This window comes from Anser cygnoides, chromosome 2 (assembly GCF_040182565.1).
Source record: "Anser cygnoides isolate HZ-2024a breed goose chromosome 2, Taihu_goose_T2T_genome, whole genome shotgun sequence".
NCBI classification, from domain to species: Eukaryota; Metazoa; Chordata; class Aves; order Anseriformes; family Anatidae; genus Anser; species Anser cygnoides.
The window spans coordinates 77,891,884-77,916,631 of record NC_089874.1 but is presented as its reverse complement, the minus strand read 5'-3'; the positions used below and the strand labels follow the sequence as shown (position 1 = coordinate 77,916,631).

The following is a 24,748-nucleotide window of genomic DNA, read 5'->3' as shown; positions in this document are numbered from 1 at the left end:
CAAACAGTTCAAGAACAAGTGAACAAATTTACATTTTGTAAAGTGGCTTCTCAGCTGAGATCAAGATCTATATGCAAAGTTGCAGATAGTCAAAACTTACACATGGGTAAATAAAATGAGGGGAGAATAACAGGAAATTTATAGTCATCTGTGAAATTACTAACTGTAAATTCATTAGATTATGTAGTTTTAATAAGAAAATATTAATTTAGTAATCACAGGTGTTAAAATTAATTACTGTCTCTGTCAGTTTTACTGCCAGTGGGATTGCCATGAAATTGTTGTACACTAAAAAAAAAAAAAAAAAAAAGGATTCTTAAAGGTAGTTGGGAAGTCTTTGTATTTAATTGGGAAGTCCTTAAATCTGCTTAATTGGATCTGCTTAATCACACAGTGAATAGATTTAAATCTACGGACACTGACAATTGCAATTTATGTGGCTTCGATTTCCTTTTAAATCAGACTAAATTGATTTAAGTAATACCTCCGTGTAGGTTGCAGGACAACTACCCCTGCATCAGGGCATTGAGACCACATGCTGAGAAACACGGTCTGAGCCACAAGGGCCTCCTGCAGGTTGCATGGTTCATATTGGTCTATGCTGACATCCTTCAGGTCACCAGGTCTGGTCTCTTGCCCTTGCTGCTAGCACTGAGCAGGCATCTGGTTACTCCTTTTCTCTCATTTCCCACTCTGCAAGTATTTGGAGTATAATAATATAATAATACTAACTAGTGATTTTTATTAATTGTTAATTCATAATAATTGTATTAAAACATTTTTCCCACCATAGATTTAGTAGTTTGATAGCTCTTACATTTTTCTCTTCTAGGAATAAGTGCTTTTATTGCCATTTAATTATTGATGCCTTTAATAACATCTGCTTTGGCAGGAGTACTCAATTTTTCAATCCATTGGCTAAAATATTTTTCACAATTACTATTCCTTTTCTTTAGAGATTCCAGAAGCATTATGAGCAGAGTATCATAAGACTGGCCATATAGGACACTTCTGTATTAAAATAAACCAGGGATCCTGGGCCTGCTTTTATCCCTATGCAAATAAGAGGTGACTACACTGACAAAGTATTGTGTCTATTTCCCCAACAATGAACCAGATTCAGAATTTATCCTCTTAACGTGCTGCCCAACCAGTCACAGTTGCTTGTGTTAAATATATCTTGCAAGTCTTCTAAAAGGCGTTTTAGAAGGATATGCACTTATCACTGCATACAGTAGTCTAAATTTAACCTCTGATTCCACAAGAAATTCTTACACTTGAATCATAAAACTTCAGGTCTGCCTTCCCATTGTGTTGTGAAACTAGAGCTTTGTCCTACTATGTTATTTCCCCAAATACCAATGTTATGTTTCACACTGAGCCAGTCAGTGTACACCTGTGATGTTACTGCTGACCCAATGTGAACCAAAATTTACCGTATACAGAGTTGAATGACAAATATGGTCATACAACACCCTTGTATTCTCCAAGTCATGCTTTGTAAGTTATGTGTAATGGATGCATGTGCCCAGGTGCTGCCTGGTTCTGGGGTGGCTGCGTGGTTGCTGTGTGGGGCAACGCCGGGGCTGCCCCGTGCCGGCCCCACGGCAGGGCACGGCTGGGCCCAGCAACCAAGGTGGCGGCGCCTCGCCTCGGGAACAGCCTGGGGAAGAAAGCAGGGCACAGCGCTGCCCGGCAGCCGGCAGAAAGAAAGAGAGAAAGAAAGGGGGAGAAACAGCCCTGCCGACACACGGGAGGACGGCTCCAGGCACTGGAGCAGAGATCCCCCTGCGGCCCCTGCGCAGGAGGCGGCGCTGGAGCAGGGATTTCCCTCCCTCAGCCCCTGGGCAGGCCCCACACTGGAGCAGGGCACGGTGTGAGGAGGAAGGGGCGGCAGGGAGGGGCTCTCAGGGACTGACCCCAGCCCCTGCACCACTTGGGAATGTAAGAGTGAAGCTGGGCCTAGGAAGAATGGGTATGTGTGTTGTAAGCTGTTTTAATTTGTCTCTTACTCTCTAAGTCTGCTTTAATAGGTAATAAGTGAAACTAACGTTCCCCAAGTCAAGTCTGTTTTGCCCATGATGGTAAGTGATCTTCCTGTCTCTATCACAGCCTTTCCATCATATTTTCTCCCCCTGACCTGTTGCGAAGGGATAGTGGGAGAGCAGCTGGGTGTTGGCAAGGTCAACCCACTGCATTATGAAAGTTCTACTTTTGAAAATTCGTTCCACATTTTCATTTTCCCCAAGTCACTACAAAAAACAAAACCAACCAACCAAACAAAAAAGACATTAATGTGCATGATCTTATTATTAACTGACATTTATGCAGCATGCCAAATCTTCAGGTGGTATCAGTTTGTGTAATTCTACTTCTGTGGGGAAAAAAAAAAAGTGCATCAGTCTGCAGAGACTCAGAGACTAAAGAACCAAAATTCAGTGCTGTTTTAAGAAAATATTTTTGGCCAAAAAAAAATACATAAAATGTATATCAGTGAATATTAGGGAAGTTGAATCTTGATTTTCTGTGTTTGTGTTGGGGTTGCATATGACTGCAGAATTGATCTGTTTTTATCCATACCAGTGTACAAATGCCTCATATGGTAAAACGCAGGGGAACTTCATAAATCTCTCCCTTTATGAGGATGCCTCCTTTCAACAGCTTGGAAGGCCATTCAACTACAGAATTCCCCAGTAAAGGCTGATTCTTCTGAGATACATGAACTTAATCAAGAAGACAGTGATAGTGTCAGCTTAGTGTCCTAAGGACATAGCTGCAGGCTGGCTCAATAATTCAATTAGTAAGACACAATCCAAAACTACCCGCCTTTATCCGTGTTAAAAGCAGGAGATATTAGAGCTCTCTGTTAGATCATAGAATCATAGAATCCTTAAGGTTGGAAAAGACCTCCAAGATCATCTGGTCCAACCATCCCTCTACCACCACTATCACCCACTAAACCATGTCCCTAAGCACCATGTCCAACCTTTCCTTGAACACCCCCAGGGACGGTGACTCCACCACCTCCCTGGGCAACCCATTCCAATGCCTGACTACTCTTTCTGAGAAGAAATGTCTCCTGATTTCCAACCTAAACGTCCCCTGGCACAACTTGAGAACATTCCCTCTAGTCCTATCACTAATTATCTACAAGAAGAGGCTGACCCCCCGCTCCTCACACCTTCCCTTCTATAGAAAGCAACAAGGTTTCCCCTGAGCATCCTCTTCTCCAGACTAAACAACCCCAGTTCCTTCAGCCGCTCCTCATAGGCCTTGTGTTCTAGGCTCTTTACCAGCTTTGTAGCCCTTCTCTGGACACACTCGAGCACCTTGATGTCCTCCTTGTACTGAGGGGCCCAAAACTGAACACTGTACTTGAGGTGCGGCCCCACCAGAGCTGAGTACAAGGGGACAGTCCCCTGGTCCTGCTGCCTACACTATTCCTGATACAAGCCAGGATGCCATTGGCTTTCTTGGCCACCTGAGCACACTGCCAGCTCGTGTTCAGGTGAGCATTGACCAGCACCCCCAGATCCTTTTCCTCTGTACAGCTTTCCAGCCACTCTGCCCCAGGCCTGTAGCATTGCATGGGGTTGTTGTGATGTATCTTTGAGGTAGATTCGTGACCATACTACTGAGCTCTGGTCTTTCCAAGCACCTCACTGAGTTGCAAAGGATTTACATACTCTTTTTAAAACAATTTCTATACTAGAATTCACTAAATTTGAGTGGTATTTAATTTATACCTACACTGCACCTTTTGGAAGTACTGATCAGCTGTTTATCAGTTTACGTGCTCAGGAATTTCCCTTCAAGAGATTATTTTCTTGGAAAAAATGCTAACAAAATCTGCAGAGTTTGTAAAGAGTGAAAAGTGGTAGGGATGTATAAGGCCTGAGCAGAGTCTTAGGTTAGAAAAAATCAGCAGCTAATCAGTCTGTAATTAATTCATCTGTATAAAGTCTGCAGGAGCAAATGGCTTATATTTAATTCTGGCTGCTGTGGCCCTTTGCTATCTCTCTCACAGACAAACGAAGAAGAATGCAGATTAAATTAAAAAGAAATAGTGATCATTATTCTTTTTTCCATATTTGATACTGCTGCTCTTGAGAAAAAAAAAAGGAGAAAGCCAAATCCTACCCTCTACCTCAAATCCAAAAATGAGATCCATATTGGTATGGTATCTATGACTGTATTCTCAGTTTACTGAGGTGATCAATATAAGAAGTTATCTGAGAACTTCTCACTGTAAGAGAACATGGTCCTCTAATAAAATGTATTGTTCCTCACTGCTCTTACCATTGTATTTGAGAGTATTCAGAAACTGTGAGAATGGTAATATTTTCTTTCTTTTAATAAGAGGCATAATGTTTTCTTTGAAATCTCATTCTTCTTTGAAGAACCAATTCCTTTCCTCAGTCTTCTCAATTATCTGCAAATGGAAGAAGCATAAAGTAAATCTGGATTAATCAGAATAATACAACTGATATAAATTAAGGAATTCCAAAGCTCCAATATGTAATGAGCTTAGGCCATCCAAAATTTCCGTGTCTTAAAGGACAGCATATTCACTATTAATCTACAAATGAAAACTGTACAGTTTTCTTTCATTGACTTTATGTAGTTGGGCTGGCTATCATCATCTCAGGAGTCATTCTCAGTTAACATAAGAATTTCTTCAGAAATAATGTGGCAGTATAGTAGTAAAGTTATAATTTAACAAATTTTTAACTTTCCACTCAGAAAACTGAGTTAAGTCCAAGTTTGTATGGTCCACCTCTTTACATACAATTTTAAAATGATCAAACTCCTTGAGTAATGGATGCTTTATTGCCATTCAAAACGAAAGGTGAATTGTTCCCTGTCGTAGTTAATTACATTGCTATAGCAGAAACATGTTTTACTGTTCTTTTACTCCCATCAACTTAATGGAATATTAAATAGTTATTGACTTTGGAAGAAGTGAACCATCATGATTTATTGAGCTGAGAGGTAAATATTCAGGAAGCCACTACAATTAAGCTTCTGCTTGTGTTCTTCATTTGCGGGAAGTGTAGGTAGTAAGGAGAGGCTTATCAAATGTGATAATAACTGCATCATTAGGGCTCAGTTAGGAACCGATCTAAGGAGGATCTGAAGAACTGTAGTTTATAAGTCAGCCCAACAAAGCTGACTTATATCAAGAATAAAAATAACAAGTCACTAATTAATTTTTCCATCTTTAATACCTCTGATTATATAGTTTTAAGTCTTCACACCTAAAGAGCTAAAGGGAAATGATAAAAAGATGCGCAGAATCTCCTGTTACAGCCTCAAACTACTGTTTAATATTTAGAAGGCAAGAAATTATTGCAAAACTGACATCTTAAACTTAACAGTTTTGTTGGGTGTCATTTTTCTATCACCCCTAATTCATGAAATGGGTAAGTGCCAACATCTGTTTCCGTTTTACAGCTCTAAGAAAGTACTTTGATTATTAACTGTAACATGGTAGTATTGCAGTCTTCAGGCAATTCAACATTTAGAAAGACTATTTCCCATTGTATTTTCCTTCCGTATATATTCAGAAAAGTACTGTGCTGTTGAAGAATTTACATATAAGAGAGGCAATCCGTCTTCCTCGGGATGGACTGATAAAAGCATTTCGCTAATTTAATTAGAACTAATTTGGCTAAAACTGAATTGTTATAGTGACCACCAACATTTTTGATGACAAAGCATGATCTGCCTCCACATCTACTGAGCTAACGTTAAGTGTATTTTAATTGAAATAGACTGATTCACATCTTACCCTAAGTCTTTTACATAATGAAAGGATGAGTGTAAAGGAAACAATGCTGCTATTTGCAAGAAGTTTGTAGATCTTTTTTCCTTGCTTATCATATTGTTCCAGGCATGCAGAAGATCATTTACACTGTCCTCAGGAAAAAAAGGTAGAAAACGGGAGAGGTAGGGAATGGCTGTTTCTAGCCTGGCCCAATCTTATTCCTGATCCTCCAGATGGGGAGATGTATGGGAAAACCCAATGGTTTCCTCTCTGCCCATACACTTTTTCTCCAAAAAGGATGGGAGCTGCACTAGCTTATTCCAATTCCAGCATTCAGTTCAAATAAATCCAGGAGCCAGGAAGTGTTCTCAAGTCTTCTGCAGAAGTAACTGGTGTTTTTTGGGGCTGGAATGTTTTCCAAGTTACTGAAAAATCTTGGTCACATAGTTAGCTGTCTTTTTTTTTTTTTTTCTCCATTGTGTAGATGTGAGCTACTGGGATAAACTTAGAACAATTCTTTTTTTATGCAACTGCTAATTGATCCTATTGTATATTCAGATGCTAGGGCTGTAGAAACTGGTATGAAACAAGCTAATTTTAAATGCAGTCATTTCTTGCACCTAGTACACATACTTTAATCCCTTTTTAGGTACAATAAGAAGGACTAAAATCTCCTTTCTTACTATTGCTGAAAGCACAAAGACCTACAGCTGTTCATATTCAGGTACTTATTACGCATTAAAAAGCTCTTATGTTACACAGATATTTGAATATTTTACCTATTGACTTTAAATGAAAGTATGTACAATTTGAAATAGTTTCTAGAGTAATCCGTACCCAGATGCTTATATGGAGTTCAGTTTCAAAGTGATGCACACGTGGGAAAGTAATTTCTGTCTTAGAATCTCTTCGGTCACTCAGGTGCAAGTTTTATTGCTTAAATGAAGGTATTAAAATAATAATATTTTGTGTTCTTTGCCAAAAGTCATTTCTAAAATGCATCATAACATCATTACATTTTTGTACATTCATACATAATGAAGTACTTTTGCAAGTTTCTGCGCCAGACTGATATATAGAGAGCTAAATTTCACCCTTGAGTAAGTGAATCAGAAGGGAGAGATGAACACAAGTGAGGTAAACAAAGAGTATGAATAGACTATTAAGAAAAAACAAGAAATTGGGTTACTGAATCTAATTTTACAGAAAGTGAAGTTAGGTAGGCAAAATTCCAAGCACACGCCAGGAGCATTGCAAGTGTGGAGGTTATAAGGTGAGGGCACACGTGCATGCTGAAATGCTTATTTCTTGCCAGTGGGTGCAAGAAACAGAAGAGAACCGTTTTCCATATCTTATGTTCAGGTGCTAGGCATTCCAGTGGTTGATTAGAATATGTAGGGCCTATATTTTTCTGCCCTGACATAGTCCTTGTTTTGCATATGTCCCGTCATCAGTTGTGACAATACAAGACAAAAGAGTGGCAACATCTGTTTTTTCCCTAATAATAATTATTAATCCCCATAGGGAAATTTGCCAACCCTTGTAAGCTTTAAATCTTGTACTTCTTGGAAAACACAGTTTGATTAGAAGCTGCTGAAGAACCTTCTTAAAAAAATGTTTTCAGTGCCTAAGAGCTATAACATGGAAGTGTGACAATGTCCTTCTAACACTACAGTCGCCTCCCACCATTCGTTGAAGCGTGACAGGTGAAATTCTTAGCAAACTGAAGTTAATAGTAGTTTTGCCATTAACTTCAAAGGAGTCAAGATCTCATTTTTTTTTGTTTCTACCAACAGCTAAATGTTGCTTGCTGTCTTGCTGCTGAGATTCCATTGAATATTTTAGGCACAAGCAAACAACAAGCATGAATTCATTAGTGTTGTTCCTCTGACTCTTCATTTTAATCATCTGTTCCTGCATGTTTCATTGAATGCGATGAAATGTCTTTGATATTCCTATGGCAGAAACAACTTTATGGGACATTAATGCTAGAATATAATACAATTCCTGGTACAGCAAATGTATATGTGAAAGACTTCTGTACTAGAATGATTTTGTTGGTAAGGTAAACACAGTACATTTTAAATGTACTTAGAGTGACAGTCCCGTAATATATTACTTACAGTTTTGTAGCGAGTGTGTGAATGCTCACTACTGTGCAGAGGTTCAGTCATACTATGAAATAAACCTTGCTTTAAAGAGAGAAACATTTTTCAAAGACTTTTCAGCTAGATAAATAAAAAGTTATGTGAGCTGTCTCCAAACTAGGCTGCTTTCTTACTTCTTTATGGAAAGAGCCAGGAAATAATTTAGTAATCAAATAGGAGTGTTTTGTTTAAGTGGCAGTTAAACAATTAACTCTTCCCTAAAGAAGTCTTTTCATCCTTCTTTGGGGAATGCTTTCCATAGCCAGTTGTGTACGACGTTTTAGGCCACTGCATGTTTTTTTTTTTTTTTTTTGGCTCTGGCTGCCAAAAATAATCCTTCAAAGGTGAATATTGAAATTTTGTTCTCCTCTGGCTACTGTACACAGAGATGAGCATCCTGCTAGTGACAAGGGGAGTTATCTACACAGGGGGGCAGAGAAAAGCTTTCTGAGACGGGAACTGCTCAGATATTTTTAGCTATAGCTGCATGAATACACCACAGGAGTAATTAAATTTTAGTACCAGCCTGCTCTGCCTTCACTGAACATGTAATTCCCAGCAACTGCAGAAGAAACAAATTTATTTAGATAAATAAGGGGGATATTTATTTGGATAAATACAAGGGGGAATGACTCGCCTTGCATCCTTTATGGCAGCGTTTATGCTGCTGTCAGAGATTAAGATGAAGTGTCTGTCCCTCCATGACATCTGTGTGTTCAGGCTTTATTGCAAGAAATGTGTGACTGTAGTAAGAAGGTAGACTTCTGCTGATCCACTGCTACACTCTTAAGATATGCATGCTGTGAAGGGACATCCAGGAGTTCAATACTTGCAATTCCCATGTGATTTAATAAATAACATCATCAGCCTTTAGGTCCAGTACAACGCACTATTAAGTAGTGGATGTAAGTGCAGTAAGCCTTTTGCTGGAATTCTGCAGAATTTAACACAATGTAAAGGAGATTGTCATTACTCCTCCTTAAGATTTACACAGAAATTTCACTGTTGCAGCTTTTGCATAATGAAAAATCTCACCCAGGCTTATTCAAAATATGTAGTATAGATGCCCAGAGAAGCAGGCCTTATATGTAATTATATAAAAATGATATAACATTTTATCTTGGATAGTATGACAAATTATTTTTTTATATCTAAGTTTACTGTGATTTTTGTAACTCATGAGTCACAGGTTTTTGATTTTTTTTTTTTGTTTTTGAGAATCCATGTGTTTCTTTTCACAATCAAGATAGTGCCTGTGATTACAGTCTCAGCATGATGGTCTCTCTTCCATCCAGAATGAAAAAACCTGCTCTAGTAACCCTCATTCATTTATTAATCAATGTTCTTTTGTGATATGCCTTAGTTTAGTATGATTGAAAATGTGATAATATTAAATTATAAGACATTAAAAATCAAAGGTATAAAATGCTCTGCTAGCTGCCAATTACATAAAAAATCCATTGTAGACTTTATGAGAAAGTTGAAAAAAACAGAAGGAACATGACAACTGTTATGGGAGATTGCATGATGAAAGAAAAAAAGGAAAAAACACCTTTATTTAGCCTGTTTACCTTGGATCAAATTGTCTTCAAGGCTTTTTTTTTTTTTTGCCTTTTTTTTTTTTCTGAAAATGGCTCTCAGTTGTAAATTGTAATTTCTTATTTTACAGTTGTAAAATGTAATTTCAGATAGTCTGGTGGCTAAGACAAAATCAAGAAGTGATTATTTGGAAACTACATACTTAAGAACCTAAATAGGTATAAAAATACATAAGTTTAAGATAGATATTAGATACTAAATATCCATGACTATTTAGATTTGCAGCTTTGGGTCTCAGTTTCAAAATTGGGTGGGCACGTGTTTTTCTGATGTTGTCATTACTGTACGTTCACAGAAAGATGGAATGCTTTAAGAACAAATCCTTGACAAGATGCTAGGAATTACTAGGTGTTAAGCTTCCCATGGAAAGCTATTCAGACTCTTGGTGCCCTTTTCTTCATATCTATACATGTTTTTACACGCAGGCGAGAGGTCAACTATTGCCATTTTTGCTTCCCCTCTTCTTTGGCTGGGCAAAGCTGAGCGTTATCTAAAATGTGCTTATTACATGTTCTGTTTAATTAGGCTCTGAGTTGGTTGACATACCTTTTTATATATTCAGCCTTGTAGTATCTCAGTTTCTTTATTCGAGTCAGGACACTGTGCTCTATAAACACAGGTATAGAAAATAGCAAATTCTGATTGCTACATCTTCCAGCATTCTGCAAGCATTGTCCTTCATACCCTTATTCTTTAAGACTCTAGGCTGGTTCTTAAGCTTTCTATCTGTCAAAATTGTCAAAGTACTCTACTTTTTGTTTTATTTGTTTGTTATTCCCTGAGAAATCCTCTCTCCTGCATTTCTTTTCTTGCTTAGTCTAAAATACTTGGTCTCATTTCTGCTACACAGCTTCCCAGTTTGTTTACCATGCCTTCATTACTGAAAATTTCTTACAGCTATTACAGGTTCTAGAACTTTTTGGTGGTGCTGTTGGAAATTAAGCCATCGTCTGAAAGTCTTCCTCTTTGCTAACACTTGATACTGGCAGGTACAGATGCATTTCTGATTTCCAGGCTTCCAGAGAGCTTCAGCTCTAGTCAGGCTTTTAGCTGCCCATGTTCTTCTTACATGGAAGGTATTCTGCTAATTTGTTTTATTCCTGATATTTTCCCAGTATTTTCTTCAGAAAATACCACTGGAAGCCAAGAAATCTGCCATTACTGTTTTATGTAGTGCCCAGATTTTAACAGCACAAGATCAGCCGTTTCCTTTACCAGGAATTTCAAATAGCTCATGACAAATTCTGCCGTGTGCTAGGGAACTGTTGACATTAATATTCCCTTTTGTATCTTTCACGTTTTCCGCTTTTTCCTTAAAAGTCCAAAGAGTTATTCTTCCTCTGTCCTCACATAGCCATGTAGCTCCTAGTCTTCTACCGGGGAAGAAATCAAAGTTTTGTTCAACATTCAGTCTTGGTCCTTGGTCCTGCTTTTTTTTTTTTTTCCTTCTTTCCCTTTCCCTTTCCCTTTCCCTTTCCCTTTCCCTTTCCCTTTCCCTTTCCCTTTCCTTTTCCTTTTCCTTTTTTATTTTTTTTTTCTTTCCTGGCCAAGCAGTAATACTCTGGTTTCAAAGCTGGGGGTCTCACTGCTGTTGTGGAAGTTGGAGTAGTTATATATCCGTAGTGCAGATTGTGCTTTTTTTGCATATTTTGTACCTAGGAGTCATATTAAGCGAATAGCTATTAAATAGTCAGAAAAATCCTGGAGCAGTGTTTGGTGAAAGAGCCTGCTGCTTTTTAAAAGAGGTTAAAAACCTAAGGGATATAGAGACCCTAATTAAAACCCAGGAGAATTTTGGAGTCAGGAAGACACAAAGCAGCAATAAAAGGCTACTGTGAAGTTCGTAGTCTTAAAGTCTAACATTAACCATATCATGCAGACGTGGAACATAAAATGGGAAATTTCAATGTCTGATTTTAACAGCGCTTGATTCTCAGGAGAGAATTGAAGCAGAACTCACCAAGGCACCTAAGAAATCTTGTGTGACAGTGACTGTTCATTTTTGTTATTTCTACTAATAAATTTTGGCTTAAGCTTTGTAACTCTTCAGAGAACTTCAGTTAACTGCTTAAAAGAGATACTGAATCAATTTTTGAAACAGCTTTTTTAGTAACACAGTGTCAAGAATAAACACATAAATCAATAGCTCTGAAGCAGTATTCAAATACTCCAGGGTCCAGCTGGGGGGGGGGGGGGAATAAAAAAAGGTAATGAGGAATTATTGATGGAGCAGATGCATATGCAGGATTCTTTTACAAGACCGTGGCCCAGATTTGGATTTCTGGAGTGCTGCCTTTACCAATGTAACCCCAGGGGAGATTCAGAATGGCGAACATGGTGCCATGTGTAAGCCAGCTAACAAATATTTACCTTTCAACAATGTATGATCAGCTAATTGGATATGAGCACCATCATATTCACTTCGACACAGCCTTTAAGGAAGGATCCTGAAACTAGAATTCTCATTTCAGTGGAAAATGAAAGTAGGGATATCTGAAGCAAGCTGGCATGGCCTAGGTGCTCTCTTGTTTTCTCTGATTACTTAGTGAAATAATAGTGATATTTTAACCGTTCAGTGGTGGTACTTGTATATGTTGTTTCTTACTCTAATGTATCCATCAGACTATGTTATTGTAACATACAGCACAAGAGATTTTTAATCTGACTGAAAATGGACACTAGTCTTCACATTTATTCTCATGTTATTTAACATCTCTTTTATATGAGCTAAATTACGATACATGCATACTATTTCTCAAATAGAATAAATCTCCTGCCTTTCCAGTTGATTGTAACATGTTAATGATACTGTCATTCATTCAAAGTCTGCTTTTAAAATTGAATAGTGAGAGCCATAGTGAGATGCTAAGATGAATAGCTGAGCCTTTAGTTTACTTAAAGCACATGGCACAAGTGATGGCCAACAACTAGATCATCAGAAACTTTTTCTTGCTGCTTTATGTATCTGATTATTTTTTTCTACAGTTCTTGCAGAATTTTCTCTGCCTTGTACTTATTGCCTTATTAACTTCTGTCATCTCCCTCCTTTATACTCAGCCTTTTCACTGTAGCTTCGTGCACACATTTTTTATGCTACTTTTCTTTTTATATTGTCCTTCTCACCTGCTTCCTTCCATTATATGTATATGTATATATTTAGTTCATGATGAAGTAATGTCATAAAATCACAAGAAAATAAGAAATACTCCTTAAAAGTGCATCTGATCAGGTAGCATGTCTCTACAGGCTTTCCAGGGGAAAAAAAAAAAAAAAAAAAAAGCATCAACAGGCTTCTTCAAACTATTCCGGAAGCTGATATTCTGAATTCACTGATAGCTTGGTCATTTAGACTCACATTAGTGATTGTTTTTTCCCTCTTGCCTCCTTTCTAATCTGTTGAATTGAGATGTTGAGTAGTTATGGGAAAATACTAATAAAGATGATAAATTTGGCTCTAAAGGTTTACTAGAGTGAAACTTCAAACAAAACAAAACAAAAAAAAAGAGAAAAAGAAAAAATTAGACACCTGTGTGTGAAAGCATTATGTGTAATGATCAATATCTAATTATAACATAATTATGCTTTTTAAATGAATGTAGATAGTTTAAACCTAAAAGACGATCATAGAAGTAGATGTGGAGATGTTTTTAACATGTCCCATTGTAGCCATTACTCTAATATTACTTTTCATGTAAATGTGACTGGCTTTGTGCCGCTGCTACTCATGATAGACATATCGTTGTAATATTATAGTAACAAATGTCAAATTGCAACCAGAGGTAGTATTTTAATCTATTTGCTATTGCATTTTCAAACTATTTCCCCCACTTCTGTGATCATTACACGTTTAACTTAATTTGGTGCACTGTCTACACTTTGCATCCAGTTATTTCAAGAGCAGTGAACTCTGGCCTGGTGACAATATGGCCAATTTGTGTTAAAGAGAGAAATATGTAACATAGGCTGCTGTCTCTATTCCATTATTTAGACTGTAAATACTGCATTATTGTTTACTTGTGACTAGTGATGCTGAACAATTTGCTTCATTGTTTGTGCCCCTGATCCAGTTCCTTAGAAGTGTGAATTCCCTCCTCTAGATTTAGCATAATTACAAGAGAGGTTATGGCTCACCATATAGGTAGGTGAAAACTGAAAGGTATCGGTTGTTGATTTTTTTTGTTTTATTTGTGGGAGTTGGGAGGAACACGGGCAAATGGACAGACAACTTGAATAATATCCTATAAACATAAAGGCAGTTATTCTGTAGTTTTATGTACCCGTGCATCCTTGGATTCCGGATTAAGAACAAAAAAATTGATTATCATTTTGCAGGAGGGATAGAATTGCCTTTGTCTGATCATACAGTCATAATAGGAATAATAATATCACATATATTTAAGTAACATTTATGTGAAAAAGCACAAAACACTGACTTCCTAACTGCAGGGTTCATTACAGTGGAGCTGACCTTTTTGCCCTGCTGGGATGGAGCTGTTTAAGCCCAACTGGTGCAGTAATCTTTTCAAGTGCTCTTTCGCCCTGCTGCCTGATTTACTGCTTGCAGGAGCAAGAAGCCCAAGAGAGAATCCATTTAAAATACACTGCAAAAATAAATAAAACAAATGGAGGAATGAACTCAAGCTTGTTTACTGCCAACCCCCCTCTGCTTGTGTACATCAATGAGTAATAGACAAAAATATTAATATTACTGCTATATTTTTATGGTTAAAGGTTTTGTGCTACAGGTAGATGACACTAAAAGCTCCACAGTGAAAAAGGGTTTATATAAGCAAAACATAATTTTCAAAGTATTGGAAAGCCCTTGGCCCTATTTTCATAATACTTTGATAAAACTTGCTCTTTGGTTAGCGTGTTGTTTTCCAAAGGCAAACATTCAGCTTCAGCAGTAGCCAAGAAGAATCAGAGTTGGCATGGATAGCTTAGCAGGGGCCAGAGATGGTGCTGTGCGCTGCCAGAGGCAAAAAAAAAAAAAAAAAAAAAAAAAAAAAGCCCCTCTCCCCCCTTTCCTGCTAATTTCAAGTATTGTTTGTTAAAATAGTTAAGCATTCCTGGTATGCTGTAAAACTGTTGAATTCAGCAGTATATTTAACTCCTTCCTCTTGAAGAGATTAATTTCTTCATCCTAATTTGTCTGTCTTTACAGAAATTAAATTAGAATGGAATTCTTAATGAATTGCTGCTACTGTTCTTTTTTCCATAAGACTCCGTGACACAGGGTTTGTGTAAAACTCTGTTAACTCTGATGAAGCTGGAACAAAACACAGAAATACTGCTGCTTGGCAGTAGTGTCACAACAAACAGAATTTATCAGAGTCTCAATCACACATTCAGCATTGGAAGTATTTACTGCACGTGCACTAATATTCAAGGTTTTAAGTAGAGGCAGTGGTGCTAGAATATGGATCTGAACAACAAGTGCAGGAGATTACTCTTGCATGTTGTTTGGTTCATGATACTTCTGTTGTTGAGACAGAGAGATCATTGAGCAACAGCAAATGTTGTAGGAGTATTCTGAATACTGTTTGAGGGGTGTCATCATCTGTCTGCATGGAGAGAGAAAAGCAAGTTACACCAGGGGGATGGAGTCTGCGTGCGGTGAGCTTTCCTACTCACTGATAAAGTGGCCTGCAATTCTGCTGCTGATTTCTGCTGTTAGAGGTCTGGAAATAATATGGCAGCATTATGTGACACAGCAATAGCATTTTTATTTGTAGATACTATGTTTGTTAACAGGCTGATAGCTCTGGACAAGAATGCTATTTGAGCGCTTGAGGAGTCTGAGAAAACATACTGGATTTCATAGAGTTTGCTATTAGAGTTTCGTAAACTTCCAGAGTGTTTACATTCATATGAAAAACAGACTAATTTGAAAACTCATAATACTTTCTTGTATATTTTATGGATTTTTTTTTTACCATCAAAATTCTGATTTTGTAATCAGTGTATCAGTTAACCTACTTTATTAACACAGCCATAAAATTATTGTAGTATTTTTTCAAAGGGTGTGGAGAAAGCATAATTACACTCATGCAGTGTTCAGTTTAAGCTAAAAAGTGCAGGCAAATTCATTCCACAGACAGGTAGCCTCGGAGTCCCCACAACATGCCCTGCAAAAAAAAGTGGAGGGCAGGGTTACTTGAGATGATTTTGAACAGAGCCATTCTTGCACTGTGTTTCTCAGTGCTTGAAACAGCACTTAAAACTTAAGCTAAATGCTATGCAAAATCATGTTAATTCTAATAAAAGAGGCTAATGAGGCCTCTCAAAATCCAGAGCACTGTGCAAAGACAACAAAGTTAGGAAAAGAAATGTCAATCAACACACAGACCAGGTTTTTCCATTGTCCATGGTAGGCTAACCCTCATGAGATCAAATAAAGGACAGTTAAATTCTTTAAATATTATACATTAAATTAGAATGTAGGGTTAGAAAAGGTCGATACCAGCCAAGTAACCTATTGGACTCAATGATTGGAATAGAAGAGATCTATTGGACTGAAACCCATTACAGGTTAGTCCTGCATTTGGCCTGCAGCTTGAAAGAATGTAGCCTTAGAAAAAGGATTAATCTGAGAGCAGTTGTTGGATAAGGCATAGAAGAAAAGCAAAAGGTAAAGGTTTAGGTATAGGTGACTCATCCAACATCTTTCACAGTGTACAGTCCATCAGCAGTATAGATTTTATTTTACCCAACCCTCCATTTGAGTGTGACACCATTCTCACTCTGTGTATAACTTATTTGGCCAATTAAGCATGCTGATTTGGTGAGTTACTGCCTTAATAAAATTGATTAAAAAGACTTAATGAAATACACACCTGGAAATATTTAATCTATCTGACATAGTTTATAAGTAATTAGGGCTAAATCAACACAGTTAGCTAAAAATACCCAGTAATAAAAAGCAGGCATGGGGATTTATCTTCCAATATGCAGCAGTGAAGCAGGCAAAGTGACCACCAAAACAATGTTGTTGATTTTGTGAAAATGCGCAGCAGAGCAGATGATGAAAAATTGCAGGTACATAAAGCTGTTGCTATGGTGTTCAATTCTTGCACCACTGTGTCTGGATTTAGTGCCTTAGACTGAATTACAAAATCATATATTCCAAATACTGCTTATCATTTCAACAGAGCCTAGTAATAAATGATAGGAAATGCGTTACCCATCAGAAATGCGTAAGAGTATACGAGCGAAGATTGAATTCAGGTTTCCTAAAATGCGCACTATTTTTTAACCTGTCGTTTGTCTCCCTAACATATACATCCAGTTCATAATTCTGAGGCATTAGGTGGTATCTGAAGACAAAATTTGGTAACTCAGAGCATTTAGGGGATAGTGAGAACATGAAGAAGGAAGGATATATAATACATCTGTAGATCTAATCAAAGTCCATGCTTTAAAGATGAGGAGAAAATAATGGAAACAATCAAAAATTGAAAGTTCAAATATCTGTACAACATTTCAGGCTGAGTATGGCATAGCCCTATATGCAATGTGATGCCCCAGAAGGCATTGCTACACTATCTTATTTTTTTTTTTCCCTCAGTATTGACATAGATGTTTTACACTTGTTTTTCCCTCAATTTCCTTTTTTCTGGAATCTTTTATGTTCTGGTCTCTTGATCTTCCTCCTTACACCTTTCACCGTGTACTTCAGACATGTCCTTTCCCTTCTTCCCTGTTTTTTGTTTTGTTTTGTTTTGTTTTTTGTGTTTTTTTTTTTTTCCATATGTCTTCTCTGGCCTTTTTCTCATGATAGGGTCTTGAACCCTTCATCATTTTAGGACAACAACAAAAAATCCAGTGCAAGTTTCATTAGCTTGTGCTTTAACATCGTCATCCTGCACTCTAGCCTTCACAAATGCCATCTTGCCCTATTAGTATAACTTGAAAGCATCATTGTGGAGCTGATGTTTATATGCTGTCATCTAGGCTAGCTCACTTTTTCTCTTGATCCCCTCCACAGTGACATCCTGATCTCTGTTGCATCAAGCCTACATGATGTAGCTTTACACCAGCTCTCCAAGTTTCATGCAGCAGTTTCAGCAGACTCCTCATACTAGAAACCTTCCAAGGGGACTTCAGATGTGAAAACACAGAGAAGGTAAGCAGGCAGAAGTCCTTTCTTCTGTTCATGCACATGTGATTCTTCCATTAAAACTCAGACATATGTAGTAAGTTAGTAGCATGTAAAATACAGCTTCAGACCCCACTCCTGTTTTGGTCAGTGTGGAAAAGTTACATTAATCTTTGAGTAAAACGGGAATAATTTTATTTCTTCTGTCATTTATTTTTTATGGACTTTCTTCCTCTCTTGTACAGTGGTTATGATCAGGACATCAGACAAAAACAAGTTTCATGCTAGGCACTGGAAATACAGATTTTGCCTAATGCATTTTGAAAATACCAAAATTTAAGAATTTAATCACAGATAACAAAAAGCTACTGAGATTTGAAATGACACTATCTAATTTGAAGATAAACTGATTTATCAGTGTGGGTTAAATTGAGATTTGGCAAATTTGTGCTCACAACTAGGGACTTTAAAGCAAAATAATGTAATATGATGTAATAACTCAATCAAGTTTAATACTGTGACAGATTTATGGAAAGCTTTTATGAAGGTTTTGTATTCTATGCTATTTGTGTTTAATTGTACAATAATAATAGTAATAATGTTGAATTAATTATGCTCTGACTATCTGTACAGACCAAAGAAACTCTTCATACTTTATCCAGAAATATAAGGGTTGAGAGAAAAACAGCTCAGCCAGGACATAACAGTGCCTTTGCCTCAGAGGCAAACTCACTTATCTGTTTCATCGTAAAGTACCAAACTGTTAGTGTTATAAAGAAACAACAGGGAAGTAAAAATAAGAAAACAAAGAGAATAAGAAATTTGAAAAATGAAGGGAAAACGTGATGCATTACAGTGAACAGGAGATGAGAAAATATTCTTATGTATCAGCACATAGCCTTTTACTAAAGAAAATTAGGATGGCCATAGAATTTGGTCTAATTATACACAAAATATATAGATTAAGTGATTACTTTTACATGGCAATTTTGAGAATATAATAAAAAATATTCTAATGCAATTGCATTAAACAAAATATTGACAGGATGTTTTCGGAAGCATCTAGAGATTTGTTCAATTTGCAGAGTATATTGAGGTTTCAGTTTGCTAAGAGCAACACTCAGGCTTCCCAACTTTTCATGGCATTTATTTCACCTAGTGCAGTAATGTGTAATATCTCAGCAAAACAGAGTTAATTTTTGCCACTTAGGTTTGTAATTCAGCAGCCTGTGAGTGCTGGCAGTGCTTCATTTTACACACTGAGAAGGTAGGAGAACTCCCTGGAGAGCACCTCTTACATTCAAGATGCTGACATGTTGCACTTTCTCATCTAGCTTCAGATTTCAAGTGAGGAACAGTTCAAACAAGGTTGTTCTGTGTGATGGTAGCAATATGAGGTGTTCGGCACTGATTCCAAACTGTGGATCTGAGGAAGAAGGTCTTCATGGAGTTGCACTTGAAGCTTCAGAGAAATGCTCATGCCAGGCCCCATCAGGAAGGGGACTGTGCCAGTTCAGAAATGAGTTGTGATTGTGATCTGAGAGGCTGCCACTTCACAATGCTGCAAGTACCTGCCTAAGAAATTAAACTTTCACAAGTCAGTGAAAAGTGGTGCAGGAGTCAACTTTGTGGTACTCATTGATGGTACTCATTTATGTAAATACTGCTGTGCTGTACGAGGTCAGAAATTACTTGGAAGCGATACAGCGACTTTATTTGTCACTCATGAACTCAAAAGCTCAACTGAAGGAGGCAGTCAACTTAAATTCTTCTGCTGAGCTTTCTTCAAGGCAAGTGTTTGTGTAACAGCAGTGCATGTTTGCCATAATCGTTGTGCCGTGCAACTGGAGTGATCTGAGGTTTAGTGACCGTCCAAGATGTGAATTTATTCTTCTCATTTTAGGACCTAATCTTCACTGTTCTGACCTATAGAAACATAACACGAAATTAAAGCACCTTACAGAACAGATTTTGTTTGCAAGGCTAGTACTGACAGAATTGACAGCTGGAGGTGTGCTACAGTAGCAGCTACCTACACAACTACTTAGATGTCAGTGACTAATGCCATCCATGTTGCCATTGCAGGTTTTTCCCACCAAATGCCTGCAGGTGAGAGTTTTCCTCAAGAGAAACCAAAGAAATTCAACTGCCTTTTGCTGCTTTCAGAGCCCTGAGTGGGTTCTCCCCCTCCTAGCGCTCCTGGGATTGGGCTGCCTGGGCTCAGGGCCTTAGTGCAGTTCTCTGGCCTTGAGGCGCCTCAGTGGGGGCCTCCCCGCCAATGCTTGGGAGCCCCCTTGAAGCCCCAGCCCTGTCCCAGTCATGGGCCTCATTCCCCCAATCCACCACCCCAACCATACATCCTGCTGTGCCAAAAAAAAAAAAAAATTGCATTGCTACACTAAGAAAATTTATAGCAGTATATTGTTAAAAAATACAATGCTATGCTGAGTTTTTCAACCCTGAAACTAAGTGGGAAGAGATTGCCTACTGAAGGCATATTAAACACAGATGTAATCTGTAGCTCAGGAAATTTGTTGATTTTTTGGAAGCTGGAAAAGTATGCTGAGAAAAAATCATTACTGTATTTGCCCTGTTATTGTACCTTTTTCTAAGCATCCAGTTTTTAAACCACTACATATGTTATGGGGTGAATCTTACTGTTTAACCCAGTGTTGGTATTTCTGCATTTACAGTAGTAAAGGTGGGAGTCCTGGTACACTGCTGATACTGTGAAAGTGGGCAGATCCTCTTTGAAGATGAATTCCTAAATTACTAAAATTTCTGCAGATACTATGTGCTTTTTTGGCCTATTCTGTTGATATTCTAAGCTTGGTCATTCTGTCCTTCTCCTTTATTTTTCCAGTGTCTAGTCTAGCAGACCATGTCTCAGACTTTCCTTGTTTTCATGATGACTTTTCATACTCTCCTTATGAATGGCCATCATGTGGCAGTGCAACAGAAATACAGGATACTGAAAAATAAACACATAGATGTCTTGTCTAAAATAGTAAGCAGTGAAGCCTGCTGACATAAAAAACTTTTATTGGGTCAGTATTTCTTTATTTCACGTTTAAGATACTGAATCAGTAAGGTAAGAATTTTACCCTCTCAGTGGGACATCTGTGTTAGCCAGATGTTGGTCTACCACCAGAGTTTAGATTCTTCTCCCAAAACAATATTCTCCGTCATACATGGAAGCATAAGCACAATTTGAGGTGATTCTCTATTTTGTTAATCCATTTTGACATGACATATTCTAGAGCTCTTTGGCTTAGGCATGTTTGGTGTCACAGAAGTAGGCTGTTGAAGAATGGACTTTTGCTGATGGAAAAAAATTGCATACTGCACAACACCTTCCACTATGTGTGAGGTAGGTGAGAAATGAGTATGCAGAAAAGCTGGATAGTAAGAAAATAATCAAAATTTGAGATCTACTAAAACAAGCTTTTAAAACATCTTCATGGCAAAGAGATCTGCCCTAAAATAAAAACAGTGAAGGAAGGAAGGAAGGAAGGAAGGAAGAAAGAAAGAAAAAGGAAGAAAGATAGAAAGAAAGAAAGAAAACTGAATTCTCTTACCGTGAATGGTGTTTCAAAGCGTGGAAACATAACAATAAGGCTTCTTTTTTAAAAAATATGTGAACCTGGGCTAAAAGCCACATTAAAACTGATCATAAATTTGTATAGGGAACATACTCTAAGCACCACATGGCTTCACATTCTACATCTTATTTTCAGGACCAATATCAGCATATTCTAATGTGCCTGTATCAAATTACAGTGAATGAGATTTAGACTTCTTCCTCATCAAACACCCGTGGAGGACTGCCAAGGATTCAATAAGCAATCTACTTGGTTAGCACTCTGGCTACATCTGCATGTGATACAATTTATTTGAACTTGTTAGTCCCTAGTGTCAGTAACTGCATGTCAAGCATTGCATGGACAGGTAAAGGTAATAAATCAGTGTGAGCCCTTTTGGTAGATTCTTTTTTTGAAAGGTAAGTTAGGCATGTCACTTTTTTTCATGGCTTTGATTCATGGTGCTGAAATGCAGTGATTAATTAGGAAACTAGGAGAATGGTAAGGAATAATGAATTTTCTGGAAGACTTTTTGTATTTCTAAGACCTTCCTGGGTGCTGGACGAAACTTGCAGCCCATATTTAACCCAGTGCCTGAAACCTGTGTTGTGTTTTAGAGAGATATAACCATGGTAAAACTCTCTGAATCTTGACTGAAGCATGTTTAGTACTAATTAGATCTTCAGAGGTGGAATGTAAGCAGAGATCTAAACGGTGTGCAGAGATATCATTGATCATTCTGCGGAGACTGCATTCAGTTTCACCAGAACAGAGAGCTATTCATATGCCAGCAGGCTTGCGTGCATATATATGTGAACATCTCAGAAAGTAAGGAACTGCAAGGTCACCTCTGTTTAGTTACTGTCTGCTCCCTTGCTCTAAGTAATGCAAAATTTTTTGTTATGCATTGCTAGCTTGTTTTCCTATTTACCTATGCTACTGTGTGTGTTTGTTTACTTTTTTGTTTTTCAATTTCCCCTGCAGGCATTTTCCTTTGCCTCTAGGTGTTTCCTGGATAAGACTGTTCTATCACATTGGTGGCACATCTGATCTCTAGAGTGGACTATTCAACCACATCTTCTACATCCACAAGTATTTGTATTTAGAAGTGTCAGTCATTTTCTACATTTTGATGAGTGAACTCAGAAGCTGAGGATACTTTGCTTCTCCCTCACTTTTCTTCCTTACGTTAAAAAAATGAATGTAGCCATACGAACCATTTCCACTTTAATTAGGCAGTCCACATGGATCTTCTCATTAAACACGTGATACTTGCAGTGTTCAGTGAGAATCTGCTGCAACAAAAAGTTGTGAACACACTTTTCTTTCTTCTTAGATCATTTTATGCATGTTTATTCGTCAGGGTGCTGGTAGCCCTCTGTGACCACTGCCCCAAACAGGGAGCAGGAGATCTGACCATTATGGCCAGGTCCAACTAAGAGTCCAGATCATAAGTTAGTATCACAGTGATGAGGCAGGTTTGAGTGAAAGTGGGAAGTCACTCTGTAAATCTTAGGATTAGATCCAGTGACCATCAAGCAATCCATGGGTCTGAGGCTGGGCCAGCACGTCAGCCCACAAGTGAGGTTCAGGATCAGGCTTAGTGCAGGGAACCCATGTCAGACACAGCCCAGAAATATATTTTGGTGAGGAAAGCTGTCCTGCTTGTTTTTAATTTAGAACTACTCAGTAAACTAATTTTAATTTTTATGCTTTATTCTGTTCTCTTTCCTATCATGAGAACATGATTAAAATGAGAAGTATGCAGTTTCTCTCCCATATTTATGTTTTCTTTAGAAAAGACCTGAAAATAAGGAAAGCAAACAAACAAAACCCCCCTTTTTTATCATAATCATGAAGATTTTCATTAAAACTTGTAAATGCCATTATTTGAAGTTTTCATTTTCTGAGAACATATTTTTCTCATGGAAAAGGCAAAATTACACCTCTTCTTCCAAACCAAATGAAAAATATAACAAAACAATCTCTATCTTTGTTCACTTTATTCATGGAAGCCATTCCTTAATTCTCAGTTTTGCCTACTGTGGTGAGTTGTTTGCACCAAACATGCAATCTGAATTGCACCAATCATAAATCTGAAATGCAATCTGTTGCAGGGTCCTATGAAGAAGGTCTAGGAATCCTTTTTAGTACAAATGTTTCTTAAACAGGCAATTTTCAGGTATAATCTAAATGATCCTATGCTTGTCCACTCATGTAATGCATCCTCCATAAGCACAGTTGTACTAAGTATAAAGGTTCATCTAGTCCATTAATCTGTTGTCAGTGTTCCTTATTAGCAGACACTTTGTGAAAAGTACTCTGTGGTATCCTGTCCTAGCCTCCAGCACTCTGAAGCTCAAGGACAAGTAAAACCAGAGGCAATATTTGTATTTAATGATATTTGCTAGATTATTTCTGAGTGCTCCTAATCATTCATTTTGAAAACTAGTTCCCTGTTCCTGAATCTTTGTTGTCCTCTTTTTAAGCCTTTAACAAATGATGATAAGAAACCTTAACCCATCAGAGGTGTATAATTTCCAGTTTAGCAACATTTAACTGTTGTCATTTTTAAAAATTTAACTACTGTATTCTTTTTACCACTTTCCCTTGTTTTTTTTCCTGTATAAATTTATAAGCAGCAGAAAGGCCATTATGCTTGCTGAATGCTAGCAAAAATCATTTATATATATTAAACTTAATTAACAGTAATAAAACAGCATTTGAGCAACAATCATGGTGAAACTATGCCTGCTAAATTAAGAACATAGGATTGCATGTTAAGGGAAAATAGCCCAGTAGTGAATAACTTGAAACTTACTCTAAAATTTCTAAGTGCATATATTTGAGTTTGTAACTACGGGTGCTAGAATTGCATCTGCCCTGGAAAACAAAAGCTAAATTAATGTATTGTAATATACAATATATGCTTTCATTATGGATTTAGTGAATCCATAATCCTCTTTCCATCTATTTCTATCCTTTATCTAGGTCTCAAAAGCTCTTAAATGCACGGGTTATGCTTTTACCTGAAGGTACAGCTCAAAAGTCAGCTTTCACAAAAGGCCAAATTGGTAACGTTTATTTTTCAGCAAGGGATTATCAAATATATTTATGTATTTATGTATTAGCTGAAGCTAACAGGGTTATCCAAGAGACACAGCAGTTTGTGCAGCAGATCACACCTGCTATAGCTGACCTTAATTTGAGCAAGAGTGTTGGCCTAGACGCTCTCCAGATGCCCCTATCAACCTCAACTATGTTATGATTCTATGACCATAATACCATGATATGATATTATGATTTCTATGGTTTAGAACCGATGTAGTGATTTTCCATCTGCAGTGAACTTTCTGGGCTACTTACTCTCTGAATCTATGCTGGCAATTACATAAAAAGTCTGAGCCTGTGAAAATCCACATTCTTCTGCTCCATTTATGTTTTGCAACAGCAAAAGTTGGCAGAAGCTGCCCAAGAAACCTTCCTCCACCTCCAGCTGACCAGAAGCCAGCATTAGCTTTTTGGCATGGTATCATCAGAATATGTGATTTATGTC

At 37.6% G+C, this 24,748-nt stretch overlaps 1 long non-coding RNA gene across 2 annotated transcripts; it reads left to right on the top strand.

Moving 5' to 3' along the window:
- Positions 1–914: 914 nt before the first annotated feature.
- Positions 915–20,640, top strand: LOC106034860 (uncharacterized). 2 transcript variants are annotated; one of them, XR_007158147.2, is made up of 3 exons: positions 915–1,975; positions 17,501–17,638; positions 18,946–20,640. It is a non-coding gene; the product is annotated as an uncharacterized lncRNA (long non-coding RNA). The 2 variants fall into 2 exon arrangements; XR_001206363.3 differs by lacking the exon at positions 915–1,975 and adding an exon at positions 16,080–16,551.
- The last annotated feature ends 4,108 nt before the right edge of the window (positions 20,641–24,748 follow it).